Source organism: Polistes dominula, unplaced genomic scaffold (genome assembly GCF_049000335.1).
Source record: "Polistes dominula isolate Pdom_NZ unplaced genomic scaffold, Pdom_raw_medaka contig_27, whole genome shotgun sequence".
In the NCBI taxonomy this organism is placed as follows: domain Eukaryota; kingdom Metazoa; phylum Arthropoda; class Insecta; order Hymenoptera; family Vespidae; genus Polistes; species Polistes dominula.
In genome coordinates, this window is record NW_028300906.1 from 277,846 (window position 1) to 302,857 (window position 25,012).

Below are 25,012 nucleotides of genomic sequence, written 5' to 3' on the forward strand. Positions count from 1 at the left end.
GCTTCGAGACCAAAACAAGGATAAAATAAGTTTCCTCATCCCAGAGTAAAGATGCCCTGAAGGGATCTGACCTGTGAGACGTGACAGAGATGTTTAACTTATTGCTTTCGTCCTACCCTTCATCCTTTAACCCTCCCCCTCCCCCACCACCCTCCTCTACCCTTTAAGATTTAATCCTGATGCAACTATGTTGCAATACTGTCTTATATGTCATGAATATTGATTATCCGTTTTATAATATTTACGATCATTTATAACAAAGAAAATTTATTAAATTTATTTTCAAGATATTATTGAATTTCAATTATTATATATATATATATATAGGAGTATATGAGGGGATAGAGAAAAGAAGAAGAGGGGGGTTAGTAACGTAAGCTAGAAGAATAAAAAGATGCTAACAGCAGGTAATAAATCGGCAGGTGGTTGATAGCTTGACATAGAAATAGATGATCGACTAGTAACACGTGCCATAGCCTTTGATCGTATCACGCAAGATCGCTTTAGATACCTTCTTTACATGTTTAAAAAGATACACACATACACACATACATATATACATATATATTAAGTAGTGAAGACTATAGTATTTTGCATATTCTATTTTTCCACGTATATGTATTTACAAGTTGGTATATCAGTATTACTTTTTGTCCCCATTAAACTTTACCACCATATTTTACAAGAGTACAATTTATTTATTTCATATATATATATATATAAAATATATATACAGGTAACCCTCCTATAACACTGTAGATAGGTTCCTAAAAAATGCTCTGTTTGTAAGAGTGTCACCTGTATAAATATTTATTCACTACTATTTTTCTTTCTGAAATATTCTAACAAATTTTCTATGCAAAAAGAAAAAAAGAAAAAAAAGAAAAAAAAGAAGGAAAGAAAAATTCTTTCTTTATTTTTTTATCAATGAATAATAGACGTGTAAATGATCCTCTTTGTATAATAAAACAAAAAATATATTCGTTTTTCCCCCATCTTAAAAAAACCTCCTTTTATACTACCCTTCTTTTATAAATGCTTTTCTTTATATATATATATACATGTACATATGTATTTTACTTATATACTTTTGCGTTTGTATTCAGCACGTGCAAAAGTTTCAGTAGGTTTTTTTTCAGGAGGGTGTATAGTCCTCTTCTCCTTTTTACCCCTTATATCCCTAAACTCTCTTTTGGATCTCGAAATATCGTTCGTTCGTTCGTACATAGTACACGTTCACTTTCTATGTTACAGAAATGAGTCCGATGAGCGTGCATATTTTCACTCAAGCGTGATACTTCTCTTTCTATTTTTTCTTCTCTTTTGTTTTTTTTTCTTCTTTTTTTTTCTTCCTTACGAATCGTTTAATCGATAGTTGGGGTAAATTTGGTGAGCCTCCCTTTGCGGTTACTCTAATTATATCTTCTGCTAAAATTCAGGGTTGTGTTCTAGATATATAATAAACAACGAAATAATGTGAAATATTAATCACATCGGATTATTTCAATTTCTTTATATTTTTTATCGTTCTTTTCTTATCTTATTATCAAAATGTATGTGTAATAATAATTTGTAAGATTTCATCGAAACGTTCAAATTTCCCGCACAAAAACATATCATTGTAAATATAAAAAAAATAATGTGACATAGTATGCCATCTATAAAAAAAATTGATAATAATAAAATTACGTGACAATGATCTGTATTATCGATTAAGTAACAAATTAGTTCTTCAATTTCATTATTTACATAGATAGCACCAGTTGTCAATTAATATATTTATATATATATATATATTATATATAAACAATTACGTGTTACATTGTAACGAATAAGTCTAATGTAAATTAGAACAGTTTACATTCTTACGTTTATTCAGTAAGAACTTTCGTTTTACATTTGAAGTTTCAACCAATTCTATCTCAAAGTATGTTACTGCATGTTTGCATGTTTGCTTCATGTTGCATGTTTGCGTTAATTTAGGAATTGAGTACTACAGTAAATGAGATCTATTCATTATGCGTCAATCGATTATAAAAACTGTGTTCTCTCTCTCTCTCTCTTTCTCTCTCTCTCTCACATGATCTTTCATTAAACTTTAACCATAAATTTCAACGAAAAGAAAAAAAAAAGTTTCTTACTCATTTACAGAATTGATGTGTTTTTTTCTTTCTTGTTAAATTTCTCTTTCAACATTTTATTACCAATGAATAAAATGAATTTAAAATAAAAAAAAAGGAGAAATACAAACTCATAAACATTTTTTTTTCCTTTCCCCCTCATATAGCAAACAATTTCAAAGTAATTTAAATGACATACGCGTTGAATTATATCACCTATCTCTGAATTCAATTTTTTATTTCTATTTTTCCTACGTCATTATGTCAATAATAATATAAATGACGTTAAAAATAAAGTTGGACACATTTTGTGATAAAATATGATGAACCATGGTGTTATCCTCAAAATGTCTTGTGTGTTATTTATCCTGTCTTTTTTTTTGTTCAATGACGAAAAAACCAATAAATGACCGATTGGTTTATTGCTGTATCATCATCGTTTTCACATATTTTTTTTATCTGTGAAATGATAAAATGTTTACCTGTCCATATTGAAACGAAACATTGCAATGACAAGGTGAGATTAAGTATTGTTTAATATTTCATATTTTTTAACACGTTCCGTGCCACGTGTACCACCGATGGTACACCTTAAACTTATTCTTCAGGCCACGTGTATCACCAGTGGTACACGTTATCATTAGACATATTTATTTAATGCGCTGAAAATATATGTTTATAACAAATTTAATTCTAAATTTAATTAAATTTAATTTAATTCAAAAATATTTCTATTAAAAAATTGATGCATTATACAAAATGCAGTATAGAACAAAGCACATAAGTTTGTTTAATTGTTATATTTACAATAATTAATAATTACATGTAATGATTGATTTATTAAAGTAAAATTAAATGGCCTGAATGACAAGCTAAGTAAAAAGGTTTTGGCACAGAACGTGTTAACTTATCAATGGTAAGATAAAAAAAAATAGAAATTGTTACCTTTATCACGTCCTACGTACATTTATTTATTTGAATATATCGCGTTGAATATTTTTTATTTTTTTCTTGGCTAAATGTTAAACACGTGTAACCTGAAAAAATTCACTTAAAATATGATGGATATTTTTTATTTTTTTTTTGGCATTTATTCAACGTTAGCTGTTATCATCCCCTATTGTATAAACCGTCGATTTTTTTAGGTCACACGTGGGATCACGTAATACTTATTGGAAATACGAACAGTTTCGTATGATCTCAGATTTCTCTATTTGTAAAATTGCATCTCCCGTTAAAAAAAAAATCTTTGAATCGTGCAACCTTTCCCAGATCATCCTTCTTTGTAATACAACAAAAACACACACATACACACGTTTGGTATATTTTAAATCGATCAGTGGTTAGGTGGGCGTTCTTATTTTTATCCAATAGGAAGCAAATCATGCGTCCTTGAAAAAAATTACTCCATGCGAACGGTTAGGTGATTAAAAAAAAAAGAAAAATAAAAAATAGGAGATAAAAATGAAGATTCTGTATTCGTCCTTCGGAAAATCTGGTCGTTAATTAGTTAAAATAAAAAAAAAAAAAAAAATAAAAAATCTGGAAGAAATTATTAACAACGGGTGATCATTGCAAATTACTGTAATATAAACTGTAATATTATAATAAAATAAAAAAAATAATTAATGAGTTTTTTAGAAAGTTAGTTTTTCTTAGAGAATTTAGAAATTAGTTTTTTAGTCGAATTTAATTACTTTTTAAACAGATACACTGGGTACTTATTAGAAACCAGATAAATGTAACACAAAACGCGTTATTCCTTTGACTATAAGATAGAATTAAAGTACAGAGAAATATACAAAATATAAAAAATATAAAGAAAAGAAAAAAGAAAAAAATTAAAAAGGAAATAAAGGAAAATAATGATAGAAAGATATAGAGAAGGAAATAAAATATAATTGGAAAAGATTTGTCGCATTGGTAACCGCACGACTTTATGAAAACTCGAGATTTTTTTCTAAAAATTCATTTCTCTTCTACTTCTTATTCTTATTCTTATTCTTATCCTTTTTTTCTTATATTTTTTCTTTTTATTCGTTCATTTTACTTTTTCTTCTTCTTCTTCTATTATTTTTCTTCTATCTACATTTTTTCTTCAATTGAATTTTTCTTTTTATTTTTTTAGTTCACTTCCATTTCCATTTCCTTTACTAGTTAGAGATCTTTATTTTTATTCTCATTTATTATTATTATTCACATTCTATTTTTATTCTCTCTTAGTTTCTTTTTTAGTTTTTCTTCTTCGTTTTAATTAAAAAGTTACAGTTTTGATCGTGATTTATAATTAATATAATAAAAGCGTATCGATGATTTAAATTAGATTATTAATATATATATATATATATATATATATATATATTTTTTTTTTGTTCTTTTTATTTTTCTTTCTAGCTAGCTGCTAACAATTTGAACGGGCTCTTTTTTTTTTAATTATGCAAATTTAAACGTAAAACGATTATAATTCAATTAACGATTCTAACAAGATCTTTAATTGGTATGTTTCTTTCCACCTTTCCCTTTTCCCTCGTTTCTTTAGTTCAGTTTTGTATTTATTTCTTATTATTTTATTTCTACAATTATTTTATTATAATTATCATTAACGTAACGTTAACGTGATAGTTCATTGAATAATCTAAATGCAATTTTTCGTTCGTAAAATAAATCATATTTTAATAAAAAGAAAATATTAGGAGTTAGACAGAACTTTCCGGTAGACCTAATAATATTAGAGTAGTAAAAGTATTATATTATTAAAAATTATATTATTAAATTATTAAAAGTATATATTAGTAAAAGTAAGTAGTATTAGAATAGTAAACAAATGTTGTTTCGAGAAATTTGAATTTTCTTCTATAAATGAGATTTTATTTATTTATTTATTTATTTATTTATTCATTCGATTCGATTATAAAACGAAGATTAGAATTACGACGGACGACACCTCGTTTAGGTTTTCCGAACAAAGCAAGTTTAATGGACGGTTTCCTGTAGAACGAGAAAAGCTAGATAGTTTTTCGACGTTTAAAGTTATGGAAGAAAGAAATGGGAAAGAGAAAGAGAGAAAAAGTAGTAAGTAAACTTGTTTTAACGAGTTCCTTGCTATTCGGAGCTTTAACTAAAATGTTTTGTTAGTTTTTTTATTTTTTAACTATTTCCTTTTAATCAAATATATTTTCTCTCTATATATTTTTGTTCTTTTCAATTCATAATCATTAATGAAAAATTCATTATTATTTAAATATAAATATTTAAAATATATACACATAAAGTAAAACATATTTGTTTTATAATAAAATAAAATCAAATATTGTGTGAAAATGAAAATGTATGTATTCAAGTTGATATTTCAACGAACCCCCTATCAGTCACTCATCGTTTACTTCCTCGTTAAGTTCGAACGTTTACATTTTCCATACGTTTACATAACATTACAACACAACTGTGATAAATCGTACGTGTCCCTATGTATATATAGGAAAAAAGAGAGAGAGAGAGAGAGAGAGAGAGAGAGAGAGAGAGAGAGAGAGAGAGAAGACATTATTCTTCTTGTGACGCATCTATTAACGCATCGATAAGGAGGGTTAGAAAATACGATATAAATAGTCTAGGGTCCTACGTCAAGTGTACCTATGTATATATTACCTACACACACATATTTATACTCATATTAACACATTGACACGTGCAAAGAGTTAGTCAATAATTATTCTCACTATAGAAGTCTCCCTTTTTTAATTAATTCTATCCATCCCTAATGAAAATAGAAACATTCATGTATTGTACTATAAAATCAACAAAATGCATTTCTGCATTTCTTTCTATTATATAATTATTATTATTATTTTCTTTTTTTTGCCTAAAATTATAAAATATATTATTAATGTAGAGATAAGTATATATATCATTATTGATCCATGGTGTACATAAATATACATATGTATGAGTGTATAAATATACATACATATATGTATCTTATATGCATACATGAATGCATATACATGTGTATGTATATATATGAATTGAGAATATGTATCTATTGAGATCAACTTACATGAAAACTACTAGTAAATCCAATTTCCAGTTGACCTTTCGTTGAAGAGTATAGAAATGCGTAACTCAGAAAGAGCATCGACGTCATTGCGAAGGAAACAAATGAGCCTCTTTGTCTTTTGTATTTTTAACTTACCGATATATTCCATAAATGTCTTTATTAAAAGAGAGTGAGAGAGAAAGAGAGAGAGAGAGAGAGATCGAACTAGTTTAAGAGAAATATATAATACTTGTCTCTTACAAAGTGTCTCTAAAGTTTCTTCACTGAATTCAAAGTTTTTAAATACTGTTGATTAAAAATTATTAAAGAGAGAGAGTTACATTTTATATATTAGATTTTGTAAATTAATACTTTCTTTCAGATTATTACGAATCAAAAATGCAGAAAAAAATAAATACTAACGTGTACAATTTTATTTCAAAAATCATTTAACAAACATTGCAAAATTTCACTTTTTTTTTTTGTTACGTTCGAATATTTATTTTAAATTCTATTTCATATACTTTTATTTTTTCATAATACTTTTATTGTCACATAAGTTGTACGTGTAAATTATAAATTAAATTTGACGAATATATCAATAAAGTTTACATCAAATTTTTCGATTTATTTATCAATGTACTTATAACATATTTCTATCGAATATTTATAAACAGATGAATTATTATTTCTATAATTATTTCCTTTATTAAAACAAAACATTTTATAATCTTTTGTTTATTGAAATCGTTTGTTTTAAGAGTCTTTGTATTTTTTTTTGTTTATGTTTGTTAATCGTTTTTAACATGTAAATGAATTACGTTAAATATATAATAAAATATTATAAAGGAAAAGTGAATTAAAAAGTAGTGTTAGAGAGAGCAAGATAATTGAAAATAAAATGATAAAAGAATAAAATTATTACACTGTATAACAATACTTTCATTATTTAACACTACGAGTTTTATGAAAGAAAATGAAAGAATAGAGTGCACCGAGAAGTAATTTCCTGAGCTTGTAATCTACTGAAAGAAAAACAAAATGATAGAAAAGAAAAGAAAAGAAAAAAAGTAAAAAAAATCGAAAACTATGGTAAAGCACATATTTCCCAAGATTGGTCACGAAATTGAAAAAATTAACAGCTGATGAAAGTTTCGTGTAACTATCGCGACAAATTTCTAATATAAGAAAAATAATGAGATAATTGGAAAATAATAAAAACAATAATTATTTTCAAATATTATTTTAATTAATTACTTTTATATATATATATATTATTATATATTTTTTAATATATTTATTATAATTTTCTCACTTATATATTTTATTTCATTTTCTAGGAACATTTTAAACTACTTAATTGGCAACAAAAAAATTTGAACTTTCCTGTATAATATTATTAATAATAATAATAATGGATACATGTTATGTACTTGTAATAATATAACGTTAATTTAATTCATTACGCGTTAGAGAATCAATATAAAAGAATGTAATTATTAATACGATAACGTTAGTAGTGGATAATAGCATTATCAGCATGTAATAACGTTTATTTATTATCGTCAAGTTGGCATCGTTTAACGTTTGTAATAGCATCTATAGCATCGATCAAATATAAAATGAAATGACGAATAATAAATATGCATTTGTATAACTTGCATAAGTTATACAAATATTTTCCTACGTATATATATATATATATATATACAAAACTAGTGGTTATTGATTCAGTTATGCTCCTTACTGTATATATATGAAATTATACTACAATTATTTATCAAATTATTAAATAACACATTATCGTTCTTTTTATTCAAACAATTCTTACAATAAGTTTGATATATAAATGTAAAAGAAAAAAGAAAAAGAAAAGGTTTCCTTTTAAGTTAAATTCTCATTAGCGAATGTTAAGTCAACGAAAAAAAAAAAAAGAGAAAGATGTAATATGCAATTCAGATGTCACTGAAACGAAATGAAATCAAAAAAGAGAAGAAAAAAATAAAAAAAAATAAGAACGAGTCATACGAAGATATACGATGAAAGAGAGTGGAGTTGAACTGTTTAGGGTTGAGCAATTTTGCTTTTTATTTTTACTTCCTTTTTCTTTTTTCTTGTTTTATTTCGTTTTCCAGGTGCAGTTGGTAGAAAGTGGGATAGATAGGAAGAGTTAGAAAAAAAGGGAGAAGAGAAACAAATAAGAACAGTTTTACCTATACGAAGATGTGAAAAGAGAAAGAGAAATAAAATGAGAGAGAGAAATAGAGTGAGAGAAATAGAGTGAGATGAAAATATCAAGGGAAGAGGGTGAAATATTCAAAGATGGTAAAAGGTAGCAAGAAAAAAAGAGTATATATATATAAAATTAAAAATGGAAATAGAGAAGGAAAGAGAGAGAGAGAGAGAGAGAGAGAGAGAGAGAGAGAGATGAAAATATTAAGAGAAGAAGGAGAGGGTAAAATATACAGAAATGGAGAAAGAGAGATAGAAATAGAAATAGAAATAAAAATAGAAATAGAAAAACAAAATGAAAAGAATTAAAAATACAGAAATGAGTTAAAAAAAAGATTACAGATAAAGAGCAAATGTACACTTTTACATGAAAAATATCATGAAAAATAATTTCAAAACGATCCTATTTAAAAACTAAATCGATAAGAGAGACGTAAGATTAAAAAATTATTATATAAAGATTATATCATGTTTATCTGAAAGATTATTCGATATAATTGAAAATAAAATATATCCTTATGTGTTATACTCTGAACTATAATCGAATATACGATAAAATATCACCAACAAGATAAAGTACAACACACGTTATACTTGAGTATTTAATTACTCGTGTTGTTTCCTCTTACAAGGATAAATGGGATTAATGATAAATGAGATCAATAATAAATGGACCCTTGAATGAGATCAAAAAATTCCTTATATATTATTACAACAACATATATCATTAATGTCAATGTCAGTTTTGTATAATTGTATATATTAGTTTTACAATGAAATTATTAATATAATTAATATTAATAATTTATCATATTATGATGAAAAATAATTTTAATCCAAATATATTTCTATTTAATAATCTCATATATTATTATAGATGATAGGATAATCATATCATGAAAGAACAAATTTGTATTAGAAAATTTTTGAATTTGTTTAAACAGTTAATGGAAGATCATTATTCGTGAGATAATGTAACCCAGTTCATGTTTAATGTAATTATGTAAATCAGTCTTATTAATAGTTCAATGAACGCTCTAGTTTGTACATTATTAAATACGTGCAATTTATATTCTTTATTATTATATTATTATTTATATGATATTTCGAAAAATATTTGTTATAATATTTTATCAATTGTTTCATTTCTATCGTGTGATGTGTCGTGTGATATTCACACTATCAGCTTTTTTTCTTTTCTTTTTTCCCCTTCTTTGTGCAAAGCTTTTCAACAAAATTTTTCTTTTCTTTTCTTTTTTCTCTCTCTCTTTAAAAAAGAAAAAAAAAGGGACATCGATGATTCGATATCGACGTTAACGATCCGAGTAATTCAAACGGAAAGTGAAGAAAACGGGGGCAAAACTTTAGTCAGAAAAGTTTTTTACAGTTTTATTCTTTTTTTTTTGTTATTTTTTTTTAACTAAAACTTTACTCCTCGCAAAAAAGGATTATTATTATTCTTTTCGTTTTTTCAAATTTTGTTCAATAATTTTTAAAAAGAAATAAAATAAAAAAGAGAAAATCAATTCAAACGCTTTATTCAATTAAAAAAAAAAAAAAAAGAGTAAAAAATAGAGAAAACAAAAGTCAAAGCTAGTCCAAAATCGAAATACATTTGATTTCCATTTATTTCATATATTGTTTTTCGTTAACAAACTTTTTCTCACACATTCCATTTCTTAATTATATAAGGGTGGTGGAATTGTGATATGATTATTATTATTATTAAAATTTAATTGAGAAGAATTGTTAAATAATGAAATAATAATTAAAAGAATGATTGTTTTTCAAATTAACGTGAGTTAAATGAATAAATCTATTTTAATATTTATTTATTCAATACATTTTATTATTTTTATTATTATTATTATTATTATTATTATTATTATTATTATTATTATATTATTATTTATTAAGATTAAATATAATTGAATTAAATTATTTATTAAAAATATTTTTAAAATTATTTCTACAACTGCATATTCATCTAATATGTTTTTTATTTAATATTAACAATCTCAATATATATTCTCTATAGAATCATGGAATAAGAACTTATTTACGTACAATATATACCTATGTAATGTATATGACCCATATATGCTAGTTATATTATGTATATATATACGAATGAAGTTGAACTCAACGTTAAGGGTGGTTAGCAATAGTAAATATATTCTATCTCCTAGTTTAAACCACTGACACATGAGTGAGAGTGGAGTAGTAGTACCTTTTGCCCTAAAAAGGGACGACGACTATTATCCTTCTCACCATTATCCTTTCTATCCTTTTATTTTTATCTTTTAAAAGCACGAATTACTTAAACAGATTTCTAAACTATTATTATTTAAACATAAAATATTACTATAATATTCTTTTTATTTTTTTTGTTTATGTTTATTTGTAAAACAATAAAAACACTAGTATACTTATTTGTTATGAATTAAAAAAAAAAAACATGTTCTCTCGCTATCATTCGCATATGCATGACACTGTTGATTGGCCATTTTAATTTAATGTATCGCATATATTTGACGTATAATCTATAAAACGAACACACACACACACACACACAAAATTTATCTTTAAACCAGTGTCATATATATATACGTGATATTCATATATTGTATAGAATCCTTTGTTTGGCTTATTTAGTATACTTTATATGTAAACTGTATTTAATATTAAAAAAAAAAGAAGAGAAAAAAATTAGATATTAAAAAAATATTGAAGGATTTTGTATTCAGTAAAACTTGCTTCAATAAAACGTCACACAAAATTAATAAATTTAATATGAATATATATAAATATTGAATTTTGTAAAAGCATAATTTCTCGGAAGTTATGGTAAAAAAATGTAAAAAGTTAAAAGTTAAAAGTTTACTCATTCAAAGTATTTTACATTTACAAACAACGTCCACAAAATTTGCAATTTCAAAACAAAAAAGAAAAATAGAAACCAAGGAGAAAAACTTGGAAAATTTTCATTTTAATCAATTTACTATGATTCACTCTGGTCTCGTTAATAATTGTATAATAACCACATACAATTACATTGTATAATAATTGTAATAATAACCACAAATATGTTTATACATAAAGAATAACCACAATTGTAATTTATAACGAAAATGAAATAAATATCAAAGATGTTTGAAATATTTAATGACCAATTGACCAATTCCTCGATTACTCTACAAAATGTTAGGATAATAGCATCTCTTGTTAGTAAATGAAAAGAAATATTAAAAAAAAAAAGGAAAAAATACTTCGATAGTAGGTGTGATCGATTAAAATGATTGGAGGACGTGCACGAGTTCCTACGAATTGGTAATAGACAACGAAACCCTTTTTGTCGATGACCATTTATCAAAAGCTCATGGATTGGAAAGTTTCGATAAATGTGTTACTGTCAAATCGTTAGAAATAGCAAGTTTTACGTATTATCCAATAATAATAATAATAATGATAATAATAATAATAGTAATCAATACTTGATTCGATAAGATATTTATTGTCGAGAAATCTTTCTTTTTTTTTTTCAAGTGAAAAATTCTTTAGAATCGGTGTGATTTAACCAGTTAACTGAGTTTCACGAGTATAACCGTCATGAAGAAAGAGGCAGAATTTGGTGTCATAACTAGTATACTCGTCATGCGTAAAAAGTATCAATCATTAGCTATTTAAATTATAATTCTTGTAAAAAATAAAACGAATGATACGTAAAAGAAATTTATGCGTATTGTAACAGAATGTATTGTAAAATATTGTTACATGAATATTTATTAAATAAGAAATAAAAAAGAAAAAAGAAAAATATCGAATAACACGAGTTTTCCAATATAATAAATTCTGAAAAAGAAATCAAGAAAAAAGCAAAAAAAAAACAAAAAAAGAGATTTGTAGAAAAACTATGAGGAATGGGAATGAGGGAAGTGAGGTAGGAGTGGGTTTAAACGTAAAATAATACGAATCCGTCGTAATATGATAACGGTATGGGAATTATTTGAGCTGATCGAGTTTCTTCTTTATCAATTGCATGAACAAAATATGCAAAATTCCATATGAACATTTTTCCTCCACATTATTAGATTATTCTCTTATTTTCCATAAAATCAATTTAGGAATAATAAAATTATCATCAAATAAAATATTTTCATTCGATATATAAATTAATTTTAATTTTTCATCAAGGTAATTATCTTATCAAATCTATATTCTCGCTAATGGGGGTGGTTGTAATGTGTGTGTGTGTGTGTGTGTGTGTGTATTAAATATTCGCGAAAAAATTTATTATACACGTGTATTTTTCTTTCTTTGAGGTTAAAATTAAATCTAACAACAACCACAATAATAACAAAAATACTGAATGAAATTAAAAATAAAATGAAAAAAAGAACACACACACACACGTGCAAGGCCAAAAGAAAATGAGGTTTAAATATCAGAGGTCTTTGACAAAATGAGAAAAATGATATCATTGTAAGAATTATTTCATGGTTTTATGGTTTCTACCCTTGATGTTATAATCGCAAATATTCTTATATATATATATATATATCTTATCACATGACGTGTTTCTTTTCTTCTTTCATTATATAATTCATATGACATTTCATTTCTTTTTTCAATTGTCATATTTTATATTTTTTTCTTTTTTTTATATACCTTTGAAAAAATTTATCCCTTCATTTTTGAATTATTTACATATATATGTATGTATATATGAGATGTATGTTTTATATACGACCATGCTTATAACGAATGTATACTCCTGAAAAAAAATATACTGGGTATTAAAAAAAGATAAAATAAAAAATAAAAAGAAAATCCCATCTTCCAATACGCTTCAGTGACAAAAAAAAATATTATATCAAACATTCTACGTTAGTTCGTGTCTCATCCATATTCCAATTCGAATCAAGAGAAACAAATAAAATAAAAATTTATACAAATATATATATGTATATATAAAAATGTAATATTTGTTAAATAAACAATACTTTCTTATGGAAAAATATTTTCAAATATTTATTAGGTATTAACCTTTTACCGTTTTGTTTTTCTTTTATTTTATTTTTTATTTTTATTTTTTTATTTTTATTTTTATTTTCTAATTCAAAATATCGATAGAACTTTCTTTTTTTTATTTTAATTTCTTTTTATATCTTTTTTTTTCTTTTTTACTTTAAATACTTTGATCTTATAATATCTTCTGGTTCATCGCGTTATACAAATGGAGGTTGAAGGAGAACAAAGGCACGTGCGAAAGAGGGTCGAATAAAATGGAATGCGTGAGTTCGTTCCTTTTCCTTTTTTTTTCTTCTTCTTCTTCTTATTTTCCACCCTTCGTGGATTTGCTCTTTCTTTTTTTTTCTTCTTCTTTTTTTTTTTTTAAGCGTAACCATGGCTTCCAAGAAAATTGCATTCTTCAGCAATCTTTTCGAGACTCTTCTACTTTTCATCCATTTCACTCTTTCTTTCTTTTTTTTTGCTTTTTTCCCCCTTTGCTTTCTTGTTTTCTTGCTCTCTCTCTTTTTTTTCTTACTTTTTATTATTCTTCATTACTACACCTTTTTAAACATATTTTAAATAGACCAGCTTCCCTTTTTTTACATTCCGTTTATTCTTTTAATCAAATAAAACTCTTTCTCTTGTAACCACCATTAACTACTACTACTACTACTAATAATAATAATAATAATAATAATAATACTAATATAATTAACGTCACTTTTTTGTTTTGTATCATGCGTAATTTGATGTTGTTAACTGATATTTAAAAAATACGATACAATTTATTTTACATAGATAAAAAAATGTTAATGTTTAATTAACACGTTTTTTCTTGCGAGTAATGCAAATTATTATTTTATCGTTTGAAAATAGAACAAGTTTATTCTAATAAAATATAATAAAATAGATAAATGGAATCTTAAGAATTTCATTAATAGAACATCGATTTTATAGATTATTATACCCACGATTAGGAAAACACAATTGGAAAAAACATAATTAAAAAAAAAAACAAACATTTATTACCCCCTTCTATCTAATAATTCAATAACGTGTATGTTCTCTTTTATTCAAGTACAAAAATAATAATAATTAATAATATATGATATAAATTAATATAATATATTATAAATAACAGAAATAAAAGAAAAACTACAATTTCATTACGATAATGATTATAAATGATCTTTCTTATTTTTTCTTTTTAGGAAGAGAAGGGTGTAAAGGACCTTCTTGTTTCTCACATAAGGGAAATAATCATAGGGAAACTTTTTTCAAGGGAAAATTTAAGTTAGTATAAACGATATAAAAATTTATATCTCAAATTTTTCTAATATTAACAAAAATTTATGATCGAAAAAGAGAGAAGTATGTGTGTGTATGTGTAAGTAGTAACATTGGCAAAAGTGTTTTCGCAGGTGGTTTAACAGTTTGAACGGAAGTCTTCTTTATCGATTCGTTTCACAAGGGTGTCTCCGTCCATAAAAAGGCAATCGACCTTCGTCGTCCTGCCCTTCTCTTTCTCACCCTTACCCTAAACCCTCTGTCTGTCTGTCTCTCTCTCTCTCTCTCTCTCTCTTTATCGTTTTCTTTATCCTTATCTATAGACGAAGGAATAAATTTCGTTGAACGTGAAAGTGTTGCTAGCTTGATTTCTTCCCAGAGAAAGTAAAAAAAAAAGAGAAAAAAGAAGAGAAAAAGGAAGAGAAAAAGGAAGAGAAAGAGAAAGAAAAAAAGCTTCGGTAAATGCAACGTGACGTGAGAACAAGAAAGAAGATAAATATCGTTTAGACAGTAAACCTAAGTGTACTTAGGACACATTATATATGAATAAGTTAATCGAATATATGTTTCTGTGTATATTATAAACATATCCTAAGAAGCTTATTTTATTATTCTTTACTCTTTTATTATATATTTATTATTTTATTATAATATATATTTATTATAATAATTGTATGCCTTTTATTATAACCTAAGTACACTTAGGACATATTATATATATATATATATGAATAAGTTAATCAAATTTATATTTGTGTGTATTATAAACATATCCTAAACATTTCCTAAGAAGTTTATTTTATTATTCTTTATTCTTTTATTATATACTATTTTATTATTCTTTATATTCGTTATTAAATATGAAAAGATTTGTAAACAAATTTGCAAATAAAAATCAAATTATACTCTTTGGTTGTTGAGAAAAATAGATAGAAAAAAGAAAACACAAAATAAACCAAAAAAAGATACAATCACACGAATTGCAAGAAATTATTTCGTAATTTTCTATCATCTTGAAATCATAATAGGGTGTTGAGGGGGAGGGGCTAGAGGAAAAGAAAAAGAAGAAGAAGAAATGAAAACAAGACACTATAAATGTAATATCTCGTATTATTCGTCTATGATCATTATTCTTCCACATTTTTCTTTCTATTATTATTTGGCCCTAATCAAGATAAATGTATACGAGAATGTTATGTGAATTGGGGTAGGATGGTTTTTTCTTTTATATACAACAGGATGTCTTATTTAATATTATTTTATTTTATTACACACGAATGTAGAAGAATATGACCTAACGAGTTTATTTTTCTTGTTTTTTTTCTTCTTGTTTACAGATTCTATCAATTATGGAATATGGACTTATAAAGAAGAAGAAGAAGAAGAAGAAGAAGTAGAAGAAGAAGTAGAAGTAGAATGAAAATAGATTAAAAAGAAAAAAAAGGAAGGGATAAAGAAAAATATGAAGCAAAAATTTATCTTCCAATTTTCCTTCCTGTAGTGTAACGGAGTTTGAATTAGCTCAACGATCGCAAACTATCCTTTTTCTCTTTTTTTTTCCTTTTTTTTATTCGTGACGTCAACTCTACAAGAATAACAGGTGGTACACTAAACTCGAGTATTGTCGATACTTTTAATTTATTAATTTTCATCCGGTTTGTTGGTTTGTTTGTTTATTATGTTTCTTTCTTGATTATATCATACACGAAACTCGTAAAATAATATTTTATATTAAATTATTTATTAATATTATTAGTTTATTATTTATTATTTCAAATTTTATTAGGATAAGAAGAGTAAAGAAAAAAAAGAAAAAAAGAAAAAAAATTATTTGACCAATCACAAATGCACAAAGTCTCTCGTAACTTAGGTGATACGATCTTAAAGAACTTTTATACATAAAAAAAAGTTGATCATCTAAAAAGGGTTACTTTTTTAATACCGTTTTAATGCTATTTTATATCGATAATTACTTATATGCATTAAAATTATAATCAAATTTGTATTTTCAAAGCTATTATCTTATAAACAAAATTTCATTCCATTACCGAATTATTAAACATACGATAAAACCCCGATTATTCGAATCGCAGTATTGGGGCAGATGGGAAGAGGGGTAGTATTTACTTGCAGTATTGCAAAGCTTTAAAACTCCTATACATAGAAAACCTTATTTGAGGATTATTTCATTTCCAAATTGATATTATTTTATTGCTGAATAGTATTTCATTGTTTTATAGAAATATAATTTTATATTTAAATGATATATTATATCATATATATAATAAGTAACTGTAATTTTATTATTTTAGTTGTTTACTTTTAAGATACAATTATTATGTATTTTATTATTAAGTATAATTGAGAAAAAAAGAAGTAATAAAGAATCTTCTTTTCTAATTATTCAATACGTCTTTGTTCAATTTACAAATCATTCGAATAAATAAAATTAAATTAAAAAAAACCATATATATAAATATGTGTATATATCGTGTAATCCATATAGAAATTAATTAGTAAAATTGGATTATCATCTTTTGCATCCAATTATCCATATAACCAATTATACCAAACAAATTCTCAATTAATTCGTATATCATCGATGTTTTATTTTATTCGTATAATAATAAAATCACCCGCGTGTTTTATAACATTTTTAAATAATTTTATAGTCATTCATCCGACATATGAAATAAAACTTTACAATTATTATTATTAATAATAATAATAGTACTTACAATTAAACGTAGAATTAATTGTAACATGATCCAGATTGTCCAAAAAGAAAAAGAAGATGAGAATTTTTCTTCTTTCTTTTCTAATAATCATTTATTTATTACTTCTTTTTTTTAATAACTTCTTTTGATTATATTAAGAGAAAATAGATATTAGAAACGGCAAACGAACACTATTTTAAAAAACACTTCATACCGCGACGACTATGCGGCGAGAACTGAACGTTCGTTCTCTCTTTCTGGATTTGATCCTACACAAGTACTACTACTATTACAGTGAACCATATAGGAGAGTTACTTTCATGAGTTTGCGCGTTTCAATCCAACGATCAGCCAACACACTCCTCCGATATTCTACACACCCTTACAACCCCTATCTCTAAATAATAACAAACCTGCGGAAATTCCTTTTAAATCTGAAATACATATGTTAATAGATAAAACATTTTATTAACAAATAATATTTGAAGTCTTTTGTAGACCTGTGAAAATAATCATTGTTATATTTATTATGAACTCTTAAATATATATATTTCATATTAAATGTTTATGTGTGCCTTCAGAAATGCATTTATACATATATTATAAAAAGCAGGAAGAGAATCAAAAAGGTTTGTTGTTAAATCCAACGAAGATCACCTGCAACAAAAAGAAAACTATATTAATCATACAATCGAGTGAAATGAAGTAGCCTAACATGTGAATCGTCCAATTCGTAGATGCACTTTTCAATTGAATTCTCTATTTATTTTTATCAAATATCTATTTACCGTTGCAATGAAATTAAATTTAAACGCGTGATTTTACATTTAGAACAAATAATAAAAATAAAAAAAGTAAAAGTACAAATATTAAGTTACTAGAGAAAATAATATTCATTAATTATTAAGACTAATACTTAAAAACTGCAATATATATAGAAAAGAAAAAAAGAGAGATTACTTTAATATTCAAAAAACGATAATTAGGCTTCAAAATGTAATAATAAGGGAATTTAAATATTTTGACTCGAACTATCTAAAGACATATGCATCTTTTTGACGATTAGACACGAACTTGGTGTCCAAAGGAGATGGAATGATCCATCATCTCCATTTAAAACTAAAAATTAATGACGAGCAAAAAGGTAAAACAATAAAATATAAAATATGACTATAGAGCCATTCTCTAAAGGTTCGAACTTGCTGTTGAACCTTTGAAAATAACTCAATAGCCTCAGTAGTTGCCCTCTTGAGCCACAATTAAGTGGGGGCCTCTTCGGCATTAAGCCTCTTCTTTCTTCATTCCATGAAAACTGCATTTGGACATTTTCTACGTGCGAACAAGATAAGATATTTCATACTACTTTTGCAAATAAACTCGTATTTTGGTATGATTCTAATTCTCAATTATTACAAAATTAATTTACATTTCGCAAACACTTTTTTAGCTCGTGGACCATACACGAGCACATTTAAACGAATGTCCAAGCAGATAATAATTTCCCTCGATGACCTAATAACACTTCGCACTTTTAACGTCGAGTAATAAAATCAAATTGAAATAAAAAAAGTGCAATAAATGCAATGAATTTTCTTGCATTATTTTCATTTTATTAATATGTTATATTTAATTATATCAAATATTTCCAGCTGTAAGACGAAATCGCGATAGTGCGTAGTGCTAATCCTGAAATACTTAAAACTAAGTATCAAATGCATCAAAGAATTTGCGAATTTTATTCGATTCTATCTCGTTTAAGATAAAATCGAAGTAGAAATGAATCTTTCCAATGGTTGCAAATACCTTTGAATCATGATACATAAAGATCACAGAATAGTCACAAAATAAATTAACAAATCAAGCATAATATAGAATGAGATGATAAAATTTTGTAACAATTCTGTATTATAAACCAGGAGGCGGAATTTCCACTCCGGAGTGGAAGCAAGAAGTCTAATGCCTTTCCTGGATCCTACCTACTTAAAATTAAAGTTTTCACATTCATTCAGAGAAGTATGCTACCTGCCTGCCTATTATCCATATTTTTACCCATTTTAAGAAAAACCATACATACCCACCCACTCACTCCACGGTTCTCACACATACCACCAGGGTGCAAAAAGCCTAAACTAGAGAGCATGCCCCGGGGCACCTCCGACACCCTAGTTCAACCACGTTTTATAAACTTATATGCTAATGGGTATACGTACGTTTTGCTGAAATCGACTGCCAAGGCTAATGATTATTGCATAAAAAACTAAAGCAAAAATACAAGTATACACTAGTATATATGTATGCATACTAGTAATATACAAGTATATCAAAGTTTCCACAAATAAATGCAGTAACTCTACTATGCAAACGAGATTATCAAACAAATTAGAAATATTTAATATAAATATAAGAATGAAGATAGATATGTAGAAGTAATGCTTTAAGTATTTAATGATGTATTAAATGAATAAAAACATATCGCGTAACGATGTACAATACACACTACCTAATACGCACACACAGGTATAAAGTACATCGTGCAATCACTAGCACAATAACAGCCGCCAATAGGGGAAAAAACTAAAACTAAACCCACGCTAACTGTTTCTCACCCATACGTGTAACACCTGGGCACACGCATAGATGAGAACGCAGAAAGTATGGGGGGAGAAACGGGGGATTAGTATATTAGAAGCTGAAAATCCTGATCTAAAAAATATGATTAACACATATATAAATATATCAAAAGATTTTAATAAAAATTCATCTAAACGGGCTAAGGACTCTACAAGTCATTTGGTGAATAATGACTTAAACAAGCGAATGAAAAAAAAAGTTACCCCATATGAAACAATTATAGTTTCGAGGTAAGGATGTATTAAAAGACTCTACAATAATGATGGATATTTTTTGCAAACCTCGGACGACTCCTTTCATTAAGTTGGCTGTTCTAATGAAAGAACTGGGCTTTGAGCCACCACTTAATTGCCAGAATCTATCCGTCGCGAATGAGTTTGTCTTCTTGCTCATTTATTTAAAATATCAAAATCTTGATATATCAAAATAAATCTCGATTAGATAAACTATGTACGAAGCAATGCATGTAAGACATTTATTACATGCTTTTATAAACGTAATAAAAAAGAGAGTGCATTTATTAATTGCATTATGAATTAAATGAATTTAACTGATGAGACAAGAAAACCTATCCTGAACTAATAATAAAACATACAATAAAATATACAATTTTCATGAGTAACTCCTAAAAAGGAATTACTCATGTGCTCGTCAATAATTTATTTAAATAATTACAACCAGTAACTCGTGCCGATTTGGACCTTTCATCCTCGGCATGATTGAGCACTGGAGGGACTTTAAATAAAAACTCACGGTTTAAGAAGTTCTGCGATGGCTCCAAAACACTCCTACTTCGCAGCAAGTATTATTGTCTGACGATGGAAGATATTACTCGATTTGCCATTGAAGAAGATCCATCGAAGATCCATCGAAGATCCATTGAAGATCCACCAAAAATCCATCGAAGAATTCATCCAACATCTTTGAAAGGAAGAGAATCCATGATTATATCTGTAAAATAAAATAGAACAAAACAATAAGTTATCTGAAATATTATTCAAAATCATATAAAATAAAATCGAATAAAATGTAAATACAAATGAATACTTACAATGCACTCCAATGAGATGCAGCTCTATTGCACCATGGTGATGCACCTCGCGTGAATCTAAAAACGCGGTTTATACGAAAATAAGAAACTATAGATGAGTTTCTTATCGCGATACCGAAATTTTATTATACGACGAACAACACTGACTCTAATTCGCGTTTGATTTTAACTTATTACTCGCCCGATCACTGATTCTACAACTAATACAAAGACTGCATTGCACGCAGTTTGATAATACCACCATAAACACTGCACATATTGCTTCGCGCACTATTGCAATCTGAAACTGAAATAAAAAACAATACTATTAATATCATTATTATTACGGAAAATCATTAAAATTTTTAAGGAATTATTTAATACAAAAATATACTCACTTTAAATCTTTATTGATGAATGCACAATGGGTCTGGGTCTCCTGTCCTTAGGATGACGATGACAATGCACAAATAATGACTATAAGACTGCATTACATGCAATTAATTCAATTAACACTAGATTTATGGACTGAGCAAATTTAATTCATTTCAAACTTTTTTGTTACATATATAAAAAATAGAAATATTTTAAATTAATTGTAATTTAATAAAATTTAAACTTAATTAACTTTACAGTAGAATATTTTTTTAAATTATATGGTAATTTTTAATGCTATAATGAAATATACATAAATATTAATTCCTTTCGTCTATCCACTTTTTCATTTAAACAACGTTTGTAAATTTTTACAAAATAGTAAAAAAATCTAGTGTTAAACGAATTTTTAAATGAATTTAATAAATAAAATGTGAATATACCATTCCAACGATGACCTGAAACACAAATAAAAACAATATTATATAAATCGTTGTTATATAAAAATTACTATAGTTATTGAGAATATGTTTAATAGAAAAATATACTCACTTTGATGGATGCAGGATGAATGCAGGATGGGTATCCTACCCTTAGGATGACGATGAGCACATGTTTAAACCGAATAAAAGAAACTTGCGAGTTTCTTAACCGAGCAAACGAAACTTTAACATACGACGATCAACACTGAATTTACTTGTCGCCTTTTTTATATTTTATTTTAACACGATGCAACACACGAGAACCTCATTGCCTACGCGCTCGATTGCAATGATTTTCTGAAACAGAAAAAGAAAAAGAACAATTAATATCACTGTTGTCATAAAAATCAATTGAAATTATCATAGAAATGTTTGATAGTAAAATATACTTACTTTTAGTCTTCGTTGATGACTGCAGGATGGGTATCCTACCCTTAGGATGACGATGTATAAAATAAAATTAAATAAAAAGTCTGAAAAGCTGAAACATACTAAAGACTATATTACAATATTTCCTGTAAATCATTTCTGAAGGCAGGGCACACATTAAAACCATTGAATATTTTTGATAGAATGGTATTCAAGTTATTAAATATTTGTGAAATTGATCAAAGTATGTAATGTTAGTATAAATATTAATTAAAAATCTTTAAAGTTGTCTAAATAAAACAGTAATTGTATCAGCAAACTCAATAAAGAGTAACCTAAAAAATAAACCAGTTTTAATACCATTCTATGCAATGAAAAACTTTTTAAACTATTAAAATCAAAACGATAACGTTAGAAATAAAATTATTAAATAATTTAATACGCCTTATTTTCGTTGATGTTGTCTTGTCGAAAGATAGAAGACGAATACGAGCTACATTACTACGTAACCTTGGTAGAGGAGATCTCGGAAGTGTCGAACGTTCGGCTATTATACCTATGTTATCGGCTGTTTACGTTTTGTCGTCGGAAATTCGACGAAGAAAATTCCTCGAGAAATTCCTGGAAATAAAAATACACATTTATAATAACCTATATGTCGAGTGTATTGTTTTCTTATTCTTCCTCTCTCTCTCTCTCTCTCTCTCTCACTCCTTCTCTCTCACTCTTTCTGTAGTATTTCTATATGCTTATATGCTTATATTTAAAAGAAATAATGCTCACCTCGCCATATATGGAAAAGATAAAAAAAGTTGCCACAAGGTAAAAAGATTAGTGAATTCGTGTTATAACTCTTCCCATGTTAAGAAAGCTAAAAGAAAGTAAAATATGAAAACACATATAAAAATTATGCATGTAGTATGCATTTGATATATAACATTCGTTATATATCATTTAATATATAACAGGAAGGTGTACATTAAAATATTAATTGAAACAATTACCTGAAATTAACGGGACAACAAAATCCGCTGCAACAAGTATATAGATGACTGATTAAAAAGTTCGAAAGATTCGCCATATTGATGCGCATAAAACAGGCGCATAAGACTGGCGCGAAAATACTGCATGCGCGAAAATGATGCGCAGTAGATTTTCTTTCTACCTATAATAAAAACAAATTTCGAATGATTAAAAATACGATATAGAAGCATAAAAATTGTCAAAATATACTCAAAAAATCAAAATTGATCCTTATATCCTTTATATATTATAATAGAAAGGTGTAAACCTTACAAAATATCTATTAATTACCTGATCTTAACGGGACGATGACACTCCGATGTGTTCTCCACGAAAGACGCCATGAAACTGAAGAATTCGGACAAAAGCTTGGCCGTGATTGGCTAATTCATTTTTTTGATCATGAAAAGGGTCATCACGGCTTCTTACACGGACAGAATCTGACCTTCCTCATGACCACGCTGGTCAAACTACATATGATAATTTATTTATTAAATAAATTAAAAATCATTTCTATTTTTCTAATAAATGTACACAATACTTATAAATATTCTAAAAATAATGAATAGAATAAAGACAATGTAGACATTAAGAGATCTTTGTCGTTTTGCATAAAAGAATACAATCGTATAGAAGAGAATTGTCGATAGAAAAATGTCTAATATGAAATGTAGCATATGAAAGAATAAATTCCCAAAATCTGTATCGATAAAGAATCCTCACAATTGAAATACTTTCAGAGATGCATAATTGTTTTAAAAATATTTACAATAACGTTTATATACGATTCACACAAAGATTATTCCACATGATTTTCTATGCTATAAGATACTACATTCTCTTTATTCTATTCATTATTTTTAGAATAATTATGAATAACGTTAACATTTTATTTGTAATCGAAAAAAGAAACATAAATTTATAACATATCAAAATTATTTTCTATTTAATGTATGTTAAAATATATAAAATGTTTAAACCAATGTATATGCATAGAAACAATCTGAAATGTAATTAGAGAATATTAGAATGATAAAATAATTGTTAATTAAAGAATGAGATTGCCTACTTTAATTTAAAAGCTTATATATGATATATGTACCTTTCTCTTCAAGATTCACCTTTTAACTGAGGCATTATCCTGTATGAAAATGCTTTTATTCAATGTTGGTTATGTTGTTTTCCAAATGTTGCCCATGTATGTAACAAAATAAAACATTCCAAGTAAACAGAGATACACTTTATAACTCTCTAATTTTTTCATTCTTATCACTTTTATGTAATTACTATTTTTATTAAATGCACATGTAACTTGTAATCATTATAAACATAATGAATATAATAAAAAGAATGCAGATTAAAAACATTAACTCATTGCATAAGAGAAAACAATCATGTAGAAGAGAAACGATGTCGAAGAAATTTGTAAAACAATTGACAATATATCGATTGCCACCCGTAAAAAAATGAATCTCTACCATAAAGGCGTATTTTTACGTTATCGATACAAATAATAGGGACTTTCCTACTGTTGGCAAGCGATAGATTGTCAATTGTTTTACATATTTCTTTGAAGAGGTTTCTTTTCTACATGAGTCTTTTCTCATGTACCATGAAATAATGTCTTTATTATGTACTCTTTTTTTATTTTATTCATTATTTATATAATATTTACAAGTAAAAGTGTGTAAAGTACTAGT

At 26.3% G+C, this 25,012-nt stretch overlaps 1 protein-coding gene across 1 annotated transcript in view; it reads right to left on the bottom strand.

Annotated features, from left to right (window-relative positions):
- Nucleotides 1-17,673, bottom strand: part of LOC107072557 (GTP-binding protein Di-Ras2) — a 40,544-nt gene extending 22,871 nt beyond the window's left edge. Inside the window, exon 1 of the mRNA XM_015332591.2 lies at nt 17,424-17,673. The gene's annotated coding sequence lies outside the window, so the exon portion shown is untranslated. The remainder of the gene's footprint in view (nt 1-17,423) is intronic.
- Nucleotides 17,674-25,012: the final 7,339 nt, after the last annotated feature.